At 41.7% G+C, this 14347-nt stretch overlaps 1 protein-coding gene across 34 annotated transcripts in view; it reads left to right on the top strand.

Moving 5' to 3' along the window:
• Positions 1 to 14347, top strand: part of PTPRD (protein tyrosine phosphatase receptor type D) — a 2237777-nt gene that overhangs the window by 1688367 nt on the left and 535063 nt on the right. For 10 of the 34 annotated variants that reach the window (XM_086685274.1, XM_086685285.1, XM_086685267.1 and 7 more), the window contains exon 1: positions 10193 to 10452. The exons of 1 other annotated variant lie outside the window; for it this stretch is intronic. The gene's annotated coding sequence lies outside the window, so the exon portion shown is untranslated. Of the gene's footprint in view, positions 1 to 10191; positions 10453 to 10646; positions 10669 to 14347 lie in introns of those variants that run through there. 23 more of the 34 variants (XM_086685255.1, XM_086685268.1, XM_086685259.1 and 20 more) reach the window with 7 other exon arrangements.

Raw genomic sequence — 14347 nt, 5'->3', positions numbered from 1 at the left:
CCAGACATAAAATCAAAATCCTCTTCTCCCCAGTCTCTGTGTGGATTAGGAGTAATTATAAGGTAAAATTAACATTGTCTCCTCTCTTGAAATGCATACTTTTCTTCTAAAGGTTTATTGAGGGGTCTATTTGGCTTTTTCCCAGAGTTTTATATGAGATGGTATTTCCAAGGTAATATTACACTGATCCAATATAATGTACGGTGGGGGGCAGGGTGGCTAACTGAGAACATTTTACTTTTAAGTCAAAGAAAAAAAACTGATGGCAAAAGACACACACCAACACTAGTAGCTCATGGCAATTCTCTTCCTGAGTATAACAGCTAGAACTAGTTGGTTCCCAAATACAAGGCTGAAGCCGACTGAAATGTCCCAGCAGGCTGCTGGGTTTGCACTACAATGTCCAGCAAATTTCATGTAATTATAGCTGCCTGCTGAAGGAGGCCTGCGGTCTCCATAGGCTGTTAAGACCTTAGTTATGGCCAGAAGGGGAGTAGGTAGGATTCAAGTCCTGCCACCAATGCCAGAAGCTAGGAGTGCCTTCATAGTGAGGGCAACTGTTAGAATGAGCCAGCTGTGCAAAGCAGAATCAAAAAGCTTGTAGATTTAGGTAAAATAGTGCCACCTGTGATTTTTTCCCCTTTTGAAAAGTATGGAAGAAAAAAGGCAAATCCTAGAAAAAGGGAACTAGCCTCTTCAGAAGTGCCAGAAACTGCTCAGCTGTACTGGGTTATTTTCCTAGGAACAATGCAAATCAATGAATTTGAACTGAGTTATCACTGCAGCTTTCAGAAGTACCTGAAAAGCTTTGCCAAAAATTCTGACTCCCCATAACTGGCCCAGAGGTCAATTCACGGGTCTGGGTCATGTGTAAACTGGGTGTTTACCATCCAAAGAATTATTAGGAGCCTTAAAAGAGGTGTTTCAACGTTCTCTGTGAACTGCAAAGTGCTGCTCAAGTGGTCATATTGAATAACATGGCTTGGAGAGCGTTCCTTGCATTAGGTATGGGGTGCTAGCAACTCTTAGAGAAATAAAAGAAGGCTGCTCTAAGTTGTGTAGTTTACATAGCTGATAGTTTTTCTATTATTAGAGTTCACCAAGAAAAACTTCCCTCTCAAGAAAATGAATTCCTTAAGCAAAAATGTGTGAGCAACATCTTTCTCTCTCAAAGTGGTAGTTTTCTGTTATTTCTGATTTAACTCTGAAAATAACACACAAACATCAAGACTCAATCCCAAATGTTTTCCAAGACAAGTTTCAATCTTTCTGCTCCTTTCTTTCTTTGTTTTAATCACAGATTTATTGGGGGTGGTGTGGCTGGAATTTCAGTCAGTTGATGGCATTTCTTCCCCTTTGAATGGAACTGCAGGGGATGAAAATCATTAGGGGATGTTTGTATTGTATTTGGATGAAAGGGTTTTCCTTAATATGTGTGCCCTGCTTGCAGCCTACATTCTTCAAATCACTTAATAGTGCAGAGTTGACATGCCTCACACACAGTGGAGGCCTGAATGAGTGACCAATGGGATGAATGGGCACACATGAAAGCCAAGTAGAAGGAAACGCTAAAAACACGGCCCTCGTGTATGAAATTTGGGCTGTGTTTCATTTGTAGTGACTACCTAAAAATGGAATCCAGTCAAAAGGTCATTTCTTTTTCACTTATAAAATAAAAGTGCTTTCACAAAGAATCCCTAAGCTGGAAAATATTTTAGAAATAATCTAGTCTAGTGATTTTCAAATCATACTTCCTAGAGCTGTAAAGCAAGGTTACTCCACCTTGGCTAAACATTTGAATCACTTAGGAAGCTTTTCAAAAAAATATGCTAGAGCCTCATTCCCAAAGAATCCAATTCAGCTCATATGCACTGTCCCAGGGCATATGTTTTAAAAGTTTTCCAGATGATTCTAATGTACAGCCAAGGTTGTGAACCTCCATTCTAGGGGTTTGGCAGTCGAAACATTTGGAAATGTGATCTGATAAGTGCAAGTATACGCCCTGAGGACAATATAATAGAATGTATTAAATGGGGAAACTTGGGATGTGCTTGTGCCCTACAGAGTTCCCATGAATTTTAAAGAAAACATTAGACTTTGGAAAATTCAATTAAACAACATTCTATCATGTATTCCTTGTACAGGACATTCTGCAGATGTACAAGGTATGCACAGAGATTAAGACCCAGTCCTTCTCTTAAAGATTTTATAGTCTCGCAATCTGGGATTTGGCCTGTGGCAGAGGCATAGGGAAAGAATGAGAAAAACAAGTATAGATATAACTTTAACAAAAGGCAAGTGTGTTATGGATGGCACAACAAGGATCGAATCGCAGACAAAACATTCCAGCTTTCAGCATCTGGTCTAGTTTCTCATCTCTTCTTCACCCAGTATAGAACTGACCAGACTGAGCAGTTATGACATCCAAACCCTTAGAACACAGCCTGTTCTGGGGCAGCACAGCTCTGAGATGGAAAAGCAAAGCAGGTGCCTTGTTCCTTCTGACTTCCACTTGGTACGAGGTAGGATGTTTCCTAGAGCCTGAGACTCACTAGGTAGGAGGTCCCTTTGATAGAAGGGAAAAAGTAAAAAGAATGGGTGCCAAGTGTCCTTTTCAGGACTGTTTCTAGGTGTCTGGCCGACCACTGGTTTCTTTGCCAAGGGGAAGGCAGAGAAAAACAACTGTTTGACCTCATTTGCTTTTGTGCTTCTCAAAGTCAAAGATTGTTAATAGCCCATGTTATCATCCATTGATTCACTTAGCAGATATCTTTTGAGATCTCCTTAGGGTCCAGGTTCTGTGCTTATTGATGGCCATACAAAGAGTGTGGACATGCTCAGGACTTAATAGGTCACAAATATATGCAATAAAAATATAAGCAGATACCAAATAAGAAAATGAAAGAATGGGAGAACAGAGGCAGGACAAATTCATTGTGTTTAGCGGACTGCAATAAAGTTTGTAAAGAAAGTGGTATTTCACATAAAAAGGGCAATTGACAACCAATTTATTTCCTCTTTCTCCCTATCTCCACCCTTCCCTTCCTTTACTTCCTCAAATATTTATGAAGTACCTATAGTGCTTAAAGCACTATGATGAGAGTTTTGGGCTTCTAATCAGACATCAATCTGTTCTCAAAGGGTGGAGAGGAAATGTTTCCTAAATATGAACACCCACCAGAAATCGTTAAGTGCCGTAATTAAAGTGTAAGTAAAGATGAATAAGACAAAGATAGGGAAAAGTTTCAAAAGTGACTGAAAAAGTTGTAGTCCTGATGTTTTTGTTTTTGCTAACTTCACTGCTTTGAAAACTGCTCCTGAATATGTGCAAAAGCATCCACAGCTACACTTGGGGACATTGCAGTATCTGGGAAGCAGGTTGAGGGCTAGTAACAGACCCCTGTCAAGGATACCGGGACCATTTTTTTTGTACTGGTCATTTATAATCCCCAGCCTGTGAAGAGGTATACTTACTATTATGTGGAAATCAACTTGTGCTATGTCACTTCTGAGTTTCTGAAAATCATTTTCTGAAACTCTATTTGAAAGACCCTTTAGAAATAAAGTCACAACTTTTTATGGCGTTCTTGCTAAAAATGTGAAAACTGAACTTGATTGGTGGACTCAGAAGTCTTAGAAGCTTTGAAAAACTGCTGTGCTTCAGGTTTTACCCTTGCTTTCTTTTTCTTTCCCGCACCCCCCCCCCCCATCCTAACCATTGAATCTTGAAGCACATTCTTTCATTAAGGAGATTCAACACCCTCTACAGTAGTTGATTGTGAGTCATTAACATCCTGTGGCAAGTCCTAGTCTTGAAAGATAAGAGTCAACCTCATGTGATAAAATTTTAAACAAATGCTGCTTTCCTTTTTTTATCATTCTCTCTCTCTCTTTTTTTCCTATCATTCTTTTAAACAATACGAACTTTGGCTGGCCACAGAACCAATAATAATAACATTGTAGTTTAAAATTTAACTTTATTTCCAGGGTATAGCCCATGCCATTGACATTCTGTAGATAGTGAAACTAAGCTTTTCCTCGTTCAAAGACTCTTGCTATCCCTCCCAAGAAATATATGTGATTCATTTCTACCATGTGCCCCATTCTTTTGCTATTCAGCAAAATGGAGCCTGCTTCACCAGTTTTTGGTCTCTGTAGATTTCCCCTTTATTGAGTGATTAATTACTGGCTTTCTGGTGACTTCTTAATCTTTTTCTGTATTTTAAAATATTCCTTCATTTCGAAATTCTCTAGTGTAAGATACAAACTCTAAATGGAACATAAGTAACCGCAATTACTTTCCTCTTTGTTCAGCTTTGCCTTTACTACCAAAGACATCATTTGGAAAATGTATTAAAAATCACAAAAGTTTAAAACTTAAAAATAAACACTAAGCAGTTAGTTTTGTCAATGAAAACATTAGCATTTAAAGGTTAAAGTGACAAAAAAATGTGCTTATTCCTTGCATTACTAATAGTGTCCATTTATGTTAGCAATAGTTGTATTTTTAAAAGATGCTGCAAATATATAAAGATTGGTGGCCTCTGAATATTTAAACACAATATACTTAAGACAACAAAACCAAAACACACTTTTATTGTTAGGGAATATTGAAACCCACTGCTTAATGTATGAGTTAATGGAACTTCTTGACAAATCACCTGTTAAATTTTAGCTGACAGCTTGTCATATATTAATTATAAATAATTGTAATATACGGCTATCGTAATGCATGCAACAAAAAAGAAAGAAAGAGAGAGAGAAAGGTAATTAGAGTATATCCTTTGTTTTCCCCCTTCATTTCTTGCTCACAGGAAAAAAATGACCCATGTTTCACTTGGGTTGGGATAGTGCCAATGGTTAATGGAATGCCCCACTCTACTAAAGAATTTAATGGGAATATCCATTTGTCACAGTCACATGCTGTAATCTCCAGTAGCAGAGCCAATGGAAAATAGCATTGTACCATAACGTCCTCTACACACTGCAGGTGAGGGGGAAATGCAGCAGCTGAACTGAACAGAGTCAGGGTGCAGGGCCTGGCTTTTCTAGGCCTGTCTTTAGAGGAAGATGTGGATTGCTTTTCTTTAAGAGAACAGTGCTGTGCTGCCTGACAGCAACAAGAAATGCTGCCCTGGAGAAAAAAACAGTGCATTTCTTTCACATGGAGAAAAATGTGAATGTTTGCATAGCAAGGCTCAGAATCTCTAACCAGCTTTTTGTCTCCTGGAAGCCCCCTTGTTTGTAAAGAGACTTTGATTGGTGGAATCAGAAAGACCAGGATTAGACTCTCATTTCATTTGCCTCCTAGTTCTGTGCAGGAGCTTCCCAATCTGAAGGAGGGCAATAACAGCACCTAAATGTGCAATGTTACTGGCAGAATGCATAGGATTATATGAATAAAAAGTAGCATGGCACCTAAGTTACAACTGCCTTCCTTTCTTTTTTACAACTTAGGTGGAATTATTGTATACTTTGATTACTGAAGATCCTGTGTTCCCAAAGAAATCAAAATATTGTTTTGTGACTATATTTAATATCTGTTTTACCTTTCTCAATTGCCAGTTCTGTGTTTGGACTAAGAAGTAAGCTCCTGAATGGGGCGCCTGGGTGGCGCAGTCGGTTAAGCATCCGACTTCAGCCAGGTCACGATCTCGCGGTCCGTGAGTTCAAGCCCCGCGTCGGGCTCTGGGCTGATGGCTCAGAGCCTGGAGCCTGTTTCTGATTCTGTGTCTCCCTCTCTCTCTGCCCCTCGCCCGTTCATGCTCTGTCTCTCTCTGTCCCAAAAATAAATAAACGTTGAAAAAAAAAAATTAAAAAAAAAAAAAAGAAGTAAGCTCCTGAAAAATGCTGTATGAATTAAACTGGGAAAACTCTCTCAAATGAACATTTTAACACTTGTAGAGATTAATGGTCATTTGAAGATTAAAACCATAAATTATTATCCCATTTGTGCATTTAGCAGCAAGTTGGTGAATTATATTGAACATGACTAGCACCTATACGACGAGGTCTCAGATATTCATTTCAGTACCTTATGAAACTCTTCACCATCTTCAGAACATGTCCCTTGAACCTATGTCATGTTTCTCCATTACAAATTAAATTAAAAAAAAAAAAACTGGCCTTCACAAAGAAAATATCATCGACAACAAGTATTTGATTCCTTGGTTAATAATGTGTAATTAAAAAAGAAGTAAAAACACAAAATTGAAAGGCAAACAGATATAGGTTTAAAATTCTAGCTTGGCCACAAGCCAGCTATGTCAGCATAGCCAGATTAGTCTCTGGATTCCTGTTTCCTCACTTGTGCAATGGGGCTAATTATACTTAACTAGCAAGGCACTTGTTAAGATTGGAGGCAAGGCAGTGGCTTCGAAACTTTTAATTACTAGTCACATGATCAAAACATAAGTTTTACAGAACAATATTTAGTATATGTAGCACACTCTTCTTTCTTTTCTTTCCTACTTTCATTTCTTTTGCTTAAAAAGTTGTTTATGACCTACTGGATTTGTGACCCATGACAGGTCATAATGTGCCTTTTGTAAACAGTGGGATATCATGATGTTTAGTACATAATACAAGAGTAACAAATGATTACTATCATTGCTGTTATGATTATTTTTAGTCTTTTTTAGGATGTTTCATTATAGATGAGAATAAAATCTTTCAAGTACTTCTAGGAACTAACTCCTTTGGACGGGGTCCAAAATAGATTCATACTCATTGTATGCTGAATTATGCACTAGAGGGGGTTGTGCTATAGCAAAGTTCCTATATGCTATTCATAACAGAATGTTAGAGTGGAAAGGAACTAAGAAAATGTCTAGTCCTATTTCTTCACTTCTCTTCATGTAAGTATTTATAGTTTTAAAACAATCTATATTTATTGCTCATAGATAAGTGGGAAAACAGTTTGACCTAGAACTAGGGGTAATTAGGAAGAGCTGGGGGCAGGGGAACACTGGGTCATGATATCTGCATTTTGGGGCTGCTTCTGCCACCAAATAGTTGGATCACCTTAAACTCTCAGGGCTCAGTTTCCTTACCTATAAAATTAGGTGATTTCAACAGATAATTAGCCCACTTCTGATGTTCTTTGATTTCAAATCTCCAGATAGCAAACATTCCCAGAGGTTATAGGAGATGCCACAGAGTGCTGTTTTGTTACAAATCTGTTGTGAATGTGTTAATATTTGTATATGAGGCAGCTGTCTTACCCCACCTCTGTAGGATGTGCACAGAAAGTCTGGCTTCTTTGTTTCTTCCATCTCCTCTTCCTCAGCATTGTTGCCCTGAATAATGCTGGATCTTGTACAAAAATAGCTCGGACTTGCTAGTCACCTTATCCCACTGCCACTTCTTTTTCGAAGACATTTGGTTATAGTAGGACATGAGCATCTAGGACCTCATTGTGTCAGGAAAGTATGGTCCTCCGGCTAATCTCACTTACTCATATTGTTCTCTGTCTGGATTGTCTCTTCTTTCTGGATCCCTTTGCTACCTGCTGATTGCTCACCTTAGTCATGATCATCTCTAGGTTCTCTAGGTAGTCTAACTTGCTATCATCAGGTTACGTTGTTACTTCCTTGACTACACTTTTAGACAGCAGTCAGCCTTCCCAACTGGGATCTTTTAAAATAAGGTCAGACCTGATCAGATCATCTCTCTCTTTTTTAAGTTTATTTATTAATTTTGAGAGAGAGAGAGAGAGAGAGAGAGAGAGAGAGAGAGAGGCATCAAGAGAGGGAGAGAGAAAATCCCAAGCAGGCTCCTCACTGTCAGCACAGAACCCCACGCTGCTCCATCCCACAAACTGTGAGATCGTGACCTGAGCTGAAATCAAGAGCGGGATGCTTAAACAACCTGGTCAACTCTTCTTAAATGTGGCAGAGGGATGTGTATCTCTCCACCAAAGGCAACAGCAAAGGATTGTTAGGGCTTTAAGAACTTTTCTGTTTGTCCTTCTGACATCCAACTTTGCAAGATGAAAATGGGACTCGCGGTTTATGGAGGAGAATGTGGCAAGGAGAAAGCCGAATCAGTTTACAGTTTACACCTTGAGTGAGAATCACCTGCTCAGATTTCTGAATCCATCCTTAAGGCACAGGGGCAGTTGTCCATCACACCTGCTCAGCCTCTCAGTTCCTTATGTCATCAAAAAGCCTGAAGGGTACACCTTGCTCCAGAAGCTTGCACAGGTATGAATTTCTTCTAAAGTTTTACTGTAAGGCTGACCACACACACACACACACACACACACAAGTACAAGGAAGAGTCAGGCCACAACGATCCCTCCTGCCCTGTCCCCTCACATGCTGGAAAACTGAACTTAATTTAGCAAGGCTCCTGCAAAAATATGTGACTTCTTTTTGGAGCACAAAAGAGGCTGAGGATTACTGACCAATGCTTCAGTGTCTTTCAGGAGTACAGCATGCAGCTGGAGGCAACAGTCAGGATGCTGGATCATCTTACCTTTGCCCTTTCAAAAACAGCCTTGAACCTGCAGGCATAAGTATTTTGTGTATGTGCTGGCCTGAACGCAGAATGGGCAAGGGAGGGGTTGGTGGCCCTGACTTTATTTAACCTTTCTGACCAAGTTTCTAATAAAATTTTGGTAGGCCAATTGCCAAAGGTGGCTCCCAGCTACTGACTTTGTCCACATGCTAGAGATCCTGTGAGGAGTGACGAAGGTTAAAATGTGCCTCTTAGCTAACAATCCACCCAGTGTGTTCTGTGGATGAAGGGTTCACAGATGAAGCTTGTGTAGCGGAACAACTGACTGCATGTCTAGGGAGAGGGTTTTACGTGTTCTTCAGACAAGCTGGGAGCAGTGAATTTCCAACATCCTAAAAGGGGGTAGCATGGAAGCAAAACAAAGGTTATCACAGTAAGATTGATTCCATACTTCCTTTCCTCTCTGACTCTAAAGTAGATCCTACAAGCATCCCTGAATAACACTGTCAAGGTGAACTGGGGCGGACACAAACTGTCTCATCAAGGAGCGCTCCTTGTATTATTATAACTGCTTTGAATGGGGGCGCGATCAGCATTTTTTTTTTTTCCTCCAGTGCACCAGGACACAGAGCAGGAAGGACCCGGGTGTGCATCTCTTAGGAGAAGAGTGAATTTGTTAGAGGGGGTCTTTTCTGGCCTGGTGGATGGATGCTGGAGAGTGACGTCACCCCACCCCCTCCTGTGTGTGTGTGTGTGTGTGTGTGTGTGTGTGTGTGTGTGTGTGTGTGGTGGGTCTCCTTCGCCCAGCTCTTCTGCTTGCCCCTCCTTCGTCCAGCTCCCCGGCCCTTTCAGTGGGTCAGTGGTCCAGATTCAGGGATTCGCCAGCGGGCGCAGCGGGCCTGGCTCTCCCTGCGCCTGGGCGCACCCACACTTCTCGCACTGGCAACGCACACACACACTCTCCCAGCGCCGGGGCACCGCGATTCTGTGGGATCCCCAGCACGTTACGAGGATTTTAGAAATCACTCAGACAAGGAAACAAAGAAAGAAGCTTTTCCAATCACTTTCCTGAGCTTTTTGATTTAATTTCCCCACCAAATCACCTCGCCTACAACCGTAACCACCAGGTTCAGGCCAGGTCCAAGGTCTGGGCTGGACTGGCCATCCCACCTCCTGGCTCCCGACTCCACTCGGGCAGGTCTGCAGACGTCGCCTTACCCCCTCTCCCCCGCTTCCCCTCTTTCCCCGCCGGCTTCAGTTTCTGGTTACCTCTCTCGTGCGCTTCACTTTTGGGGGGAAGAAGAGAAGAAGGGGAGGGAGGCGCTGAGGGGGGCAGCCGAGTTGCTATTTGTGGCCAAAGAATCCTCTTTAAAAGAAGCAGCAGCAGGAAGGAGGAAACGAGAGAAGCGGAGGGAGAGGAGACCCGGCCCCGGACCCCCCAGCCGCGAGCAGCGGAGCATCGAAGAGCGGGAGGAGGAGGAAGAGCAGGAGGAGGAGGGAGAGCAGACACAGCGGCGGCGGCAGCAGCCGGCGAAGCGAGCGCAGGGCGAGCAGGAGGAGCGGGAGGAGGAGAAACCGCCGCGGAAGCCTCCGGCTCACAAGGGCCAGGAGGACGGCCCGGGAGGAGGAGGAGGAGGCGGAGGAGGAGGAGGAGGCGGAGGAGGAGGAGAAGAAGGGGGTAGGGGTGGAGGGAGGGCGGGGGGACGCGCTCCTTTGGATGCTGGATTTCGGGTTTTTGGACTCACTCGCTGACTCTCCTCCACTTCCTCGCTCTGGACTGGGCTGGCCGTACGAGGGCCGGGCGGCGGCAGCGACTGAGGGGACTCCCGCGGCGGCGGCCGCAGCTCCGCGAGATTAAATTGGCCGCCCAGAGGCGGCGGCTCGGGCAGGCGCGGGCTGCGCGGCCGTGGCGGGGCGCGAAGGCGCTGGGGGAAAGTGCTGGTGGCGGCGCGGGAGGCGGTGGCGGCGGCTGCCCGGAGCCAACATGACCAGGTAAGTCCCCGAGTGACCCGGCCCGCCCCCGCCCCCGGTGTCCTCCCCTCCCTGCGCTCGGGGCTTGCCCCAGAGCCCCGCTCCGGCAGCCCGCGTCTCCCGGGCCGGAGCTTCCCACTCCCGCGTCCGCGAGCCCAGCGCCCCAGCAGCCGGAGCGCACACAGTTTGCTCTTCTGAACCTCCTTGGGCAGAGGTCTTCCCCTGCACGGCTTGCCTGTGGGTAAAAACTCAGACCAGGGAGAGTGGAAATTCTAGAGATGGAGGGTGTTTGTATGGATGGACCCCCGCTCTCTCCTCCTAGGGTGGGCAGAGTATTGGGGAAATGGAGGAGCAGTGGGGCAAGGCGACCCTACCCAGGGATTCTGCTCCGTATATATCTGTATCTATCTTTTTTTTTTTTTTTTTTTTTTTTTTAAGAGGCAGTGATTACTGTTTTAAGAAGGGCTGGTTATGGTGAGGGGGCGAATTCTTTTTCTTTCTTTCCTCTGAACTAGTGGGGGGAAGGAGAAATAGCAGGAATCGAAGTCTACAAGGCTGCCATAGAGGAGGGGGATTGTTTTGGAGACCTTTCCAAGGCAAGAATCAAAGATCGTAGTTCTGCTACGGGAAGCTGCTGTTTTTACTCATTCCGTAGGGAAGGGGACGCAGAATTTATAATGAAAAATCCAAGTTGCAGGAAACAATTTAAAAAGAAAGCCACAACAAACTAAAGGTTCTTTGCTTTTCTGTCGATTGATTGTAGCTTTTATGTAGGCATGTGGAGAACTTGCATTGTTTATCTGCGAGGTTGGTTTTCATTTAGAAGCACTAACAAATGAAGTCAGGTTTCTTATGCTTAAAAAAAAAAAATCTTGAACACTAAGTATGAGATTGGCTTTCATTAATTGGGTGTTCTAGGATTCTGAATAGTAGTTCAATTCCCCAAAATCCGGACTATCACAATCTACTTGTATTGTTTCCAGCTCCCCTCCCAGTACAGACTTGCAGAATGTCTCTGTTTTCTAAAATTCTTGAAGTGATCCCCCAAGACCAAGCTACAGTTTGTGCCTTAAGAACCCAGGAAGATTCTCGAGGGATCACTCTCTCTGTATTATCTCTTAAAGTTTTTTTTTTTTCTTTTCATTTTCTTTTACATGCCTGTAGACATAGTGGCACTGACCTGGCAGAGCTTAGCACCCTCATTTTGAGCCTCGCAGAGACTAGTAACTGCTTGTGACTTGAGATAGATTTACTGTAGGACTTCAGAGCTACAGACACGGTCCTGTCCCCTTGATGTGTTCCTTCCAACCATCCTGTAATAACACACATATGGGGACTTAGTCCAACCGTTGATACTTTTTACCATTTTGGCCATTCTGTCCTGTTTGAAAGTGTGCATACCCACTACTCAACTTGAGTAGAACCAAGGTGATGTACCAAGACTTGAAATATTCTGATTTAAAAGAATATTTAGATGATACCAACTTGACGATGCTAATATGAGGCTATCCAGGACAATGCTTAGTAGATATTATACTTATTTTGAAAGCATACTGTGTTATATGCCACAGATAGATATTATTTTATTGACTTAACAAAGAGAGAATAAATGTTCAATGCTAGATGTCCGAATTCTTGAAATAGACACCCTAAATGGACATAGAAAGAAAATGTCCTTACCTCCCACCTCCCATAATTATGTACTGTACTTTGCTTTTCAATGGAGCTAGCAATTCTGTGACAGATTTTTAAAATTCACCCTCACGCTATCAGCTATTATTGTACTTTCAAAGTGTGAAATTGACAAGCTGGTCAGTTTCATGAATTCAGCTGTCAGATTGTGTCCAGTTAAAAATTGCTAAAAGCTGTAAATGTGCCTGCCTGGAATTTTCTTTTGTAAAGGAAAGACAGCAAGAAGATGAGGATTAAGGGGTGTTATTAATTGTACATCCTTTAAAATAGGTGCGCTCCACTGTGAGTTTTATCACTGGCTGTTGTTGGGAAATATATGCAGATTTTTACTATTTTAAAAGTGGCATTCAGTTTGTGTCAGTATTTCATTTACAATAGTCAGCACTTTACTTCAAAATTATCTGTTCTTAAAGCCCTCAGTAATAATAGTATAATGAGTGAAATTCAAAGAGGAAAATTGTCTCTCAAATATATCTTAATATATTTGAGTAATATATTAACTTTTGTAATGACATGTAAAGAGATGGATGTTAAATATTTTATTGTGGAGGTTATGTAACACAAATTCTTGGACCAGTGTGGTTGTAGTTACTAAAGTAATGAAATGTGGTGATCTACTTCAACATATGTGTATTTTGGTAGATAATCATGAAAGTAAAAATAATTAAAGTATTAAATACAATGATTTGATTTGCCTTTTAAGATTGACATTCATTTAAAGCCAGAATATCTTAAAGTCGAGAACTGAGAATCGGAATCCCCTCATCTGCTGCTATTTGCTAAGCCACTAGGGGCCTGTATAACTGTTCTTATATCCAGGAGATACCCTCCTATGGCATATGCAAACCCTTCCTAGAGAGACATAAAATAAAAAAAAAAAAAAAGTAGGCAGTCCCCTAAGTTTTTGTTTTTAGCCTATTAACTCAGACTCTAATGTTAGCCACAGACATTGATTGAAGAGTTTTTCAAGAACACTAGTTTAAGACCATGGTGGTGTAAGGTGATTTTTCATATAAAATGTGAAACAGAAGAGGTATTTGTGCAAATTCGTATGTGATCTCAGTTTCTCAGTGTATATCAAGGATAAACAAGTAGGAACATTAATAACTTTTTTATTGGGCTGATAAGGATGTCATTTGCATTAATGTAGGGTTAAAAGATAAATGAAACAGAATTACTCTAAGGAAAGTGTAGTCATAGATTGATGGTGTGATTAAACTAGCTTTGTAAGTGCTGTGCAAGTTAGTATGGAAGGAGAATCTGAGGCTGTGACTCCAGTGTAGTCAGCACTTGAGGGACCTGGGCTGAAGATGGACTATACATTTTTAAGTGTCAGTTTCACAAATTTGAAATCGACCAGCTATGGCAATCTTGATAGACATTAGGCAATAAGGTCAAGTATACTTACACTGTTCTTTTGTTGATTTTCAGTTTTTCAAACTGACAAGGGTGACTATTTGTAAAAGAGCCCACCACCGGCATTTGCATATTGGATTTCCTTCAGACTGAGCTTGATTTATCAAGCCATTAAACAGTTCTATTTTTAAAAAGATTCTATGGATAAATAAGAATTCATTAACACAATCACATATGAAAAGTACCATTTCAGGAAAGATGGATTCCTCAAGGTGATTTTGCTTTCAAACTACCCTTCAGTTTCAGCTGTGCGTCCGTGGGTAGTCTGAGAGTTTGAGTATGTATGTGCTCTAACTTGTGATCCTGAGAGCATCAAACTTTTAGACTCAGGTCTTTAAATCTAAGCACTTAACCTTTGCTCATGGTTACCCTCCTAATTCCCCCCAAAGTTTCTGGTTATCTCAGAAATGAACTTTACCTTTGACATAGTGTGCTCAACTTAGTGGCCACAAAATACACCTTTAGGATTTGTATTATAAGATATATGAAGTGCTAAGTATACAGATGTTAAGTATCCAGTTTTCCAGAGTATTCAAAGAATGTATTATGTTTTTTTCTTATTTTCTTAAAGGGACAGTACTTTTTGGTTGAAAAGTTTAGTGCGAGAAAACAAGTTATATTTTAAGCTACGCCTACTCTGGGTGCTTTTTTGCCCTAAGGAGTTATTCACCTTTTCTTTGTACTGTTTGGTTTCTTTGAAAAAAATCTTTTCTGGAAGCTGCTTACTTGTGATGGCAGAAAGGCACCTTGCAGCCTGAAGCAAAGTCTATGTTTAAAAACATTTCTTTTTGTATTATTAATGATTTGC

The sequence above is a fragment of the Puma concolor genome, chromosome D4, assembly GCF_028749965.1.
Source record: "Puma concolor isolate L17-30 chromosome D4, mPumCon1.1.hap2, whole genome shotgun sequence".
Taxonomy (NCBI): Eukaryota; Metazoa; Chordata; class Mammalia; order Carnivora; family Felidae; genus Puma; species Puma concolor.
This window is presented reverse-complemented; position numbering and strand designations above follow the sequence as displayed.